Source organism: Macrobrachium nipponense, chromosome 16 (assembly GCF_015104395.2).
Source record: "Macrobrachium nipponense isolate FS-2020 chromosome 16, ASM1510439v2, whole genome shotgun sequence".
Lineage (NCBI taxonomy): Eukaryota > Metazoa > Arthropoda > Malacostraca > Decapoda > Palaemonidae > Macrobrachium > Macrobrachium nipponense.
This window is the reverse complement of record NC_087209.1, coordinates 18,092,314-18,102,313: the sequence shown is the minus strand read 5'-3', so window position 1 is coordinate 18,102,313 and position 10,000 is coordinate 18,092,314. Positions and strand designations below refer to the sequence as shown.

Here is a 10,000-nt window from a genome sequence, read left to right as displayed (position 1 = left end):
GTGTGTGTGTACCGTGGTAAGTAAAGAATGCGCGTTCATACGTACAAAATCTCACGGAAATACAAAAATTCGCAATAAAATAAAAAAGGGTAAAAATGCTAAAAATGTTTAACTACGGCATTTTGTGTGCATTACGCATTTCCATGTAGGAAAGAGGCCAATTCGGCATCTCTTTACATTTCGTCTGCACTAAACCGTTTATCTTTATGATGGAAAAAGAAGAAGAAGAAAAAAAAACTTAGGTATGAGGTTCAGCATGACGAAAATTCATCAAAGCAAAATATATTAAATAGATAGTAAATATGATTGAGGTTATGATGTGTAAGATGTATTAGCTCTCTGTTCATTAGACAATGAGAATTAAAAAAAAAAAAAAAACACGTCAAGCGAGATCTCGAGATGGATATTTCCATACATGGATCAGGTACAAAAAAGGGGGTGGGGTGAGGGACGGATACGGTGTTTCAATACATATAATAGTGAGATACCTGGGAGGAAAGTTACAGCTTGACTACTAGTACTACAGCCTTCCTGTATAGAATAAGGAAGGTCATATTCTACGATAGTAAAGTAATTAATATACTAACAGAAAATACGCTCGAAAACGCTGCATAAAACTTAAAAATATAGCTGCACTTAAGAAAAGACTGCCCAATCGCAGGATAACAAATGAAATCTAAATAATTTTGGATATAAACACACACATACATATATATATACAACACACACACACACACACACACACGCATATATATATATATATATATTATATATAATATATATATATATATATTATATATATATATATATATATATATATATATAGATATATATATATATATATATATATATATATATATATATATATATATATATATATATATAATATTATCTACGTAACACTATCATCCTCACTAATAAGGTCTCCACTTTACAAAGGGTCGACATAATATCCAAATTAAAACTAATCTCTTTCAATAAAAGATTAAATGCGCAGTCAGAAAAAAATTCCTTTGATAAGACTGGGATGATATTAAAGGACTCTGCCAAACATTTGAAAGAAGCCGAACTTCCGGACGAGAGAGAGGAGAGAGAGAGAGAGAGAGAGAGAGAGAGAGAGAGAGGAGCCTGATATCAAGCCTCCTTTGAACAATCGTCTAAAGTGATACAATTCTCATTTTTTTAATTTCCGCGCCAGCTTATTCTTTGACGTAATCAAATCTTAAACAGATAAGAACTAAGACTCAGGTCGCGGGTGCGTGTGTTTTATAAACACACACACACACACATACAGACATACATACATACATACATACACACACACATATATTATATATATATATATATGTGTGTGTGTGTGTGTATATATATATATCATATAATATATAAATGTGTGCGCGCTCGCATATATACATACATACACACACATATACACTACATATATACATAGTATAAATAAAGATTATGCCACGGATGAAAATGAAAAACGAGAACTGGCTTCATTTTCCTCCGTGGCATTACCTTTATTTATACAGAGCTTCACGTCTTATATATTTTGTGATCAAGTTATTCATATACATAGTATGCATATGTGTGTGTGTGTGTGTGTGTGTGCGGTTGTTTATGCTCATTCATATTAAGGAACATTTTGGATGAACATGCTAAAGATAAAAAATAAATAAATAAATAAACCTCACGACGTCGTAATCTGAAGAATCGTGTGCGATAGAATAATTTTACCTTAGGCGTATGCTCTAAAACTCCTACATTGCTTTGACATATTAGAAAATTGTCTCAATACCGAGTTCCCGGTGGTTGCTTATTTGTAGCCTTAACCATTATATTTTTAAGTTTTACTAATCTAAAACCCTAAGCTTATGCTGTCACGGTTACTAATTCGATTAATCTTCCATTGAAAAGAGTTGCTAATTTCAGGCCCTAATCCTATGTTGATGAGAGCTGCTAATTCTAAACCCTAATTCTGAATTGTCAAAGGCGTCTAAATTGAGGTACTGATCCTATGATATCAAAGACCCACTTAATGCTACTGTCAGTTCTTCGCATTGCAACTACCAGTAAGCAGTGATGACAGTAAGAGAAAGGCCCTAATAATAGTATTTTATCAATACAAAAAAAAACAATATTCACTCTACGTAAATAGTACTTAAGTAGTTCTCTCGAATTTGACACTTACCTTACATATACAATTATAAGTACATAGAGTCAACCCCAAGTACGCTTGATGCATATGTTATATGATGAATATATATTTTCAACGCATCATTACTTTGCAAACACCATAAATTGTAACTTCAACGCTTGGCAAACATCACTGACCCGAAAAAAAGACAGATTTAATAAATTATGACTGTTTTAAGAGACATATGTTAAGACAAATTAAGAACACTGAACAGAATATACACTTGTTAATAAAACGTCTCTTTGTATTAATTTCAATAGGGATATATGGACACAACGGTTTGTACCACCCAATAGCAGAATTCGCTCCTCCATTTTATTGGAAATTTCGTCTCATTATGCCTTCTTTTATAATACCCCTTTTTCTGTCATTCAAATACCCATCACTACTTACAAGTACACAGAACACAGAAAAATAAAGTGGCTATTCTCTTGGTAGAATAAAGTAACTTTTTCCTTAGCAGAACACTCCACAAACTGGAAACCATAGCAAATTTATTGGCAGACTCGCCGCTTACCTTGGTATATTAAGATTTTACCGCTCATTATTTGACTAGTCTAGCGGTGTTTACATTAGTAATCTATTTTTCTCCCTTATTCTGAAATCCCCTGCTGTCACTTAGAACGTTGCATGTTAGTAGTCACATTTGTTTGAGAGAAAAGTGATCAATACAATGAGAAAATTAAATAAACAATGGTAATCTATTTTGCTTTTCTAGACGATTTTCATTAATTGGTAGCTTTACTTTATACTTACAAAAACGCCCGAAATCACATATATTTCTGTCTGAGCGATATCCATTTACATAGTATTAAAACAAAGAATTAAGGGAACACATTCTTGATATAAAGATTGTCATCATTAAATCCAAATAAAACCACATTCCAAACGATAACAGTACTACTACGTCAGCACAGCCAGGTAATCATTTTCATGATTTTCACGCTAATATTACGTAAAACAATTAACACAACAAGGTTAATCGGTAAAACGATAAATTGCCTGAGATTCGCTTACCCCAAATAAATGCAATTTCATCTCTCTATGTTCACGAACGTATATCAGAAAATATCAGCCTTGAAAACCAAAGACAGTATCTAATCCTATCGATGCACGATCGCTTCTAATGGTTCCAAACCATTTGCTAGAAGCAGCATCCGACTCGGAAATATATTTTGAGCGACAGAGGATTCTAAGGCTCGCGTGGTATATCACGTAAAAATAAAGTACGGTCATATATTTCATCATGAGGGGCAGACGATGATAATCAGCGAAATTTATCACCAGTTTCGATGATGGATCTGTTATTTGAACGAGATGATTAAACGTTCAGTGGCAATCGGGCAATGGACCGTATTTCAATATAGTCGCATTCATCAAATAGAATCTTTGCGCCCCTGTAGTTTTGATAAAACAAAATACAAGTATACTTGGATACAATAACAAGAAACAGACACATTTGGATATAATTATCAGTTACATGCATATCTAGGTAAAATAAGATACATGCACAATTGGATATAATAAATAAGAGATAAGCATGTTTGGATAAAATTATTTCGATTAAATAATCAGATACAATCATGCTTAGATCTAATAAAATAGAAGCATACTTAACCCTACCCTATACTCAATATTGACCAAATATTCTTGAACTACCCATAAAATTATTTCCATTCCTAAAATTATACAAAGAACAATTGGTATCTCACGCTTCATTTTAAACCCTTGAGAAAAATATTTCTCCCATGTTTCGTGCTCACATAATGTCAATCAAAAACAGGTTAATACTAAAATCAAAAAATCAAAAAGCATAATCTCTTTGCAACAACGAGCTTTCTCTTTTCTTTTCTCTGTCTCTCATTTCAATATTTAATTTTGCCTATTTTCCCCGACCTGACACCGAGTTTCATCATTTCCAGTTGCCTCGCTCTATCCGGTGTATTCTTTCGTTATTTCATATATCTTTTTACGAATGAATGCGTTTTAATTTGTAAACATTCGGGTTTTAATGTCTTATGTAAGATCAAGCACGATAAATATTATTAAAGGAAAGTATTGGTAGATTCCACCTATTTCTTATATCGATATCTATTTGTTCCTACGGAATTCTCTAATAGATATCTTAAACAAATGGAAAGACTTTTCAAATCGTCCAGGTTTTGACGAAATGGCGTATCCCATTTTTCCAAAGTTTTTTTTTTTTTTTTTTTTTTCAGCCAAAGTGTCTCAGCTTTTGATACCCTATGGCATTTCAAAACTTGAGCTGTCCGTGTTTGCCCCATTGTCAAACCAAATTTCTTCTAAAGATGAGCTAATTAGATGCACTGAGTGATATTAGAATCTTCAAAAGATGAGCAAAGTAGACACTGCATAATATCTATATCTTCGTAGCCAATTTTCTCAAAATGTGGAAGAAATGACATACGCCATTTCGTCACACTAGGGATGCATTACAAGATGTCTATAACGGAAAAAATGACAAATACAATCCCCCTAGGATGACAAAGTAAGAAAAAAAGCTCCTACATACGAAAACCTCAAGACATCGTGCCAGTTTCTGAAGTTCACAAAAACGCTACGAAAACTGAATGGTCATGGAATCATTCATAAGACGAAATCAAGCTTGTGAGGCGTATTCCTGGTCCCTAGTGTCTTCCTTTATACCACCCTCTATTCAAACTCGGCTTCCATCCAAAACCGTTTTCCCTTTGACTCAGGTTATCAAGAGATGCGATCATACATACACCCACCCACAAACACACACACACACAATTATATATAAATATTGCGTATGTTTGAGTGATTGAAATAATGGCACCATCTCGTTTACGCAATATCAGGTAATGTCGTCTAATAAAATTTAATCTTAAGGTGAGCCGTTTAAGGCCTCAGTAACTTGGAACGACTCTCAAAATTCAAAATAATTTATTTTCCTCGTCTGAAAGTAGAGTATCCTGTCATGTAATTTCACACTGTACTTATGACTTGCCGGACATTAATTTTCATGTTATCTGACCAGATCATAGTAGTAATATAACAGAGAGCTCTTTCATTTCTAACGGATTATATAACGGAATTTTACTGCAGAATAAATGTGCCCTTATTCTTTCAAAATGATGAGATGGCCCGTTTTTCTGTATGACTAAAAGAAAAAAAATCCAGACAGGTGAATGGCCAATTCTCTTTTTCCCTCTTCCGGGGTCTTTATTTCCTATCCAGGAAAAAAATGTCCCCCTTTTTAAAGGATTCCTGATATCTGTGATTTTTTTTTTTTATTGTGTGAAGGATCCCTCGACCGCCCTGGGATTTCGAAGGAATTTTTTTACTTCCCATTTTTGTCCCATTTTCAAGGTTAAACTACGACAGAGTGTGTGTGTGTGTGTGTGTGTGTGTGTGAGGTTTCTTCATTTGATTTTCACCTCGGATTCAAGGCTTTGAAGTGACAAGAGTATCCAAAAGTATATACCTATGCATATATAAAACTTCTTATAATATATATATATATATATATATATATATATATATATATATATATATATATATATATGTGTGTGTGTGTGTGTGTGTGTGTGTGTGTGTGTGTGTGTGTGTGTGTTGTCCCGAATCAGGAAAATAAGGAACGTGATGAATATATTAATAAAGTCAAAATCCACGAAGGAAAGAGAAACGACGGAGCACTGTAAGGCCTTTTGACTTTTTGTCCTGCTAAGCAAAGGAGAAGAAGTCGAGAGGCCTTGGAGAGCTCCATCGTTTCTCTTTCCCTCGTGGATTTCCTCATAATATATATATATCTATATATATATATATATATATATATATATATATATATATGTATATATATATATATATATATATCTGTGTGGATTAAAGTAAGAGTATTTCATAGCTTTGCCATTTCTCCCTAAAATAAAAATGTATCTCTCAGTTTCGAAAAAAAATCCAAACATTTGAAGTGAAAGCAGCATTGCAAAATCCATGATTTTCCTTTGATGTATTTGCAAATGCATGAACAGACGGGTACCGGTGTCGCTTACATCAATACAACATGGTATTCACCTACATAACATAAAACGTGGGCAGTGAACGAAACTCTTCAAATTCTTTTTTTTCGATGTCTGAGAATGAAGGGGATTGATATTTTTTTTGTTCTGAATTCTTTAAATGGTAAGCAAAGTTCTGGAAAAGGAAATTCGGAATTACGGGTGATATAACCTAGCATATGTGTTGCAATTCTAAGGCCTCAATGTCTTAAGATGAATCTGAATTTGGTCAAGAACCATAATAAAATATAGAGAAAATAAGTCTAACGATTTTCGTATTGTTAAAATTGCCCAGATCATACACAAATTTATAAAATAGTTATATTTCATAATTCCTGTGTTCACTTACGAACTCCAATAAAATTTGAAGTAGCAATAAAAATTCTAATTTCAGTAAAACTATTCCAGATAAATCAATTAATCAATCTCACTGAAATATTCAGTTTTGTCATCTTACTATAGACACTTTATAGTTACAACTGAAGTCTACTTAGCATACGAGATTTACTATAGAGAACGACCCAACGAAAAGATATTTGACTGATTAATCAAGGTTTGTCGTAACATCATCGTCAAATAATGGCGATTTCAGCTGAGACCAAAAGTAAGTAATTTTCTTATAGCCAGAGACGATAGCGCCATCACTTGCGATATCAATAAACCAGCTTATGCATACCTTTCGCTAAGACGTAATATCCTAGCAGTCTTCTCCACTATTCTGAAGTCCTTTCATATTTATATTCATAATTTTCCGTTTTTCCAATTTGGTTTGCTATATATGTACCAAGTCTTACGTAAAACTATTACTACTAGATCTCAATCTCACCTTATATCTTTTCGCCTTCAAACACACGCACACGCACGCGCGCGTACACACACACACACACACACACACACACACACACACACACACACACACATATATATATATATATATATATATATATATATATATATATATATATATATATATATATATTACATACATATATATATACATACATATATATATATATATATATATATATATATATATATATCGAACTACAAATGTCTTTTAATATCTAATTCGCTCTACTCGGAATTAATATATTTTCATATATGTTTAACCGAGGGGGAATTTATTAAGCGATAATAGAATTGGCGATCGACAGACGCGAACCATCGACCTCTCAATCCCAGGACTGGCAGTGAATTAAATATTAAAGGACATTTGTAGTTCGATATATGTATATGAATCACAGAAATGTGATAGACTTATATATATATATATATATATATATATATATATATATATATATATATATATATATCGACAGTTACACTACGCCTTTCTATAGCGTCTCCTTTCTGCTATGACCTTACTACCTTAATTCTCCTAATCCCAAATATTCCACATCAAAATGGATCTTGGCTTAAGCGTACTACCAAATATCTCTCACCCATTCGGGATCATTCCCTTGCCCTTTCTTCTTCTTCTTCTTCTTCTTCTTCTTCTTCTTCTTCTTCTTCTTCTTCTTCTCCGCGCCCTTCTTTCATATCTCCTTCATTCTGCAATGTTGATCTGTCTCTCCCCTAAGCATTAAATTCATCCTTTCGTTCATTTCTAGTTCCCTTAATCTCCTTTATCTGCGTCTTTCTCCTACATTTCTTCGTCGTTTTGTACAACAAAAGAGGGATGAAACTTCGTACTGAAGATATATCAATAGTTTCAAAGATTTAGCGAAATCTCTAAGACTATCAATATATCTTTATTGTGAAGTTTCACCCATCATTTACGTGAATAAGACAACGAAGAAATGTAGGAGAAAGACGTAGATAAAGGAGATGAAGGGAACAAAAACGAAAGCTTTGTGGAAAGAACATAAACGTCATTAACAATGATTTCAGGAAATTTTGTTTTTCTTTTTTTTAACAAACTTGGGAACAAGAGTGAGAAACAGAATCAATTACTGTTTTAGTGGAATGCTGCTGACAGGTTAGCTGTAAGATTCAATGAACTATTAACCAGTGATCATTTTCAACCTTAAGACATGGTTATGTATTTATTTGTTTTCAATTATACTGAGCAAAGGCAACTTTCTCTCGTTGCTTGTCTTCGCTACAGGTTTCTGATAATTATTCTCTGCCTTTTGAATAATGCCCGTACGATATGGCGCCTGTTAATAATATTCAGAGGATCTATAGTACGATATTATCAGTCTTTTAAATAATGCCAGTACAATATGGTGCCTGTTAATATTCAAGAGGATCTATACCTTATTACCTGTCTTTTAAATAATGCCGGTACAATATCATACCTATTACTCTTCTAGGTCAGTATCACTACAACTGGGTCGTACCTGACGATTTTATTTCCTTTTTGATAATGCAGAGCCTTAGATTATGTGGATGACGATGATCTTTGTCGTTATATTAAAGGCATAGAGACAGAATTTTGTTCATGCAGCTATACACATACACACACACACACACACACACACACACACACACACACACACATATATATATATATATATATATATAATATATATCATATATATATATATATATATATATATGGAGTCTTATAGTTTTTCATATTTTAAGAGGCGGGCCCAATGCTTCTTTTATGAATAATTGCTCCCATTTCTTTTCGTCGTTTTATTTAGGACGGGGTCACGATAAGGGTATCTGGGTAACCAGTTCCTTTGGCCCCTAAAAAAAAATATCGCAAAAAAATTAATTGCTACATAGTATAAATGATCGATGTTTCTGGTTAGGATCACCGCCTCAAAATTTAAAAGGTATTGCGTATTATTATTTACAGAAAACCTTCTACCAAATTAATACCAATTTTGATTTATGCAATCTCCCTGACCTATGACCTTCGTAGAATATGCTAGGTCAATCCTGACCCTTTTACAAATATATTATTTATTAAGTCATTTATTTTCCATTAAATTATATTGAAGTCTGACCGCGACCCTTTTCCCTTCATCATAAATTAACCCACAGTTTTTTCAGTGTTACAGTAAAGTTCAAGGGACATTCGACAATTATTAAAGAGAGAGAGAGAGTGAGAGAGAGAGAGAGAGATTATCGTGCATTATCCGTTCATCTACCAGCTATTTTATTAGATCTAACTGTAGACATTAGTCTTCAACAAATTCAAGACACTAATAAAATGTTAAAAAATAACTAAGAATTTAAAAGTGATTAAAAACTTAAAATTCTTTAACTTAATAACTGAAATTAAAAATGATGAATTTAATATTACATATAAATTCAAATCTTCCCCCTTAACCGCTTAAGCATCGAAGAGCATCTGTGTTTAAGTCGCAAGCACACACTTATCGCCTAATGGTCTAATACCCGCGAGAGAAATTTTCGAAATCATGCTCTTAATCACCAAGAAGGCCACTGTTAGTCGACGTAGATATTAGCATTGAGAACACGGATATTACCTACTCAAATAAGAGAAGTCGAGCAATAAATATCAAACTAACGCAACTAACTTCACTTTAATCCTATACTATAGAGAAATAGGTTCACGAGTAAATTTAAATTAAACGTTCTATGCCTAAAGTTAAATATACCTTAGTTTAGCCAGACCTCTGAGATAATTAACAGGTCTACAAGGGCTGGCCCGAAGGACTAGATTTTTATTTACGTGGCTAGGAACCAATTGGTTACTTACCAACGGGACCTACAGCTTATTGCGGGACCCGACCAACATTATATCGAGAAATGAATTTCTGATCACAAGAAGTAAATT

At 33.1% G+C, this 10,000-nt stretch overlaps 1 protein-coding gene across 1 annotated transcript in view; it reads right to left on the bottom strand.

The window, feature by feature from the left end:
• LOC135195280 (osteocalcin 2-like) overlaps nucleotides 1-10,000 on the bottom strand; it is a 143,024-nt gene that overhangs the window by 39,098 nt on the left and 93,926 nt on the right. The window lies entirely within an intron of this gene.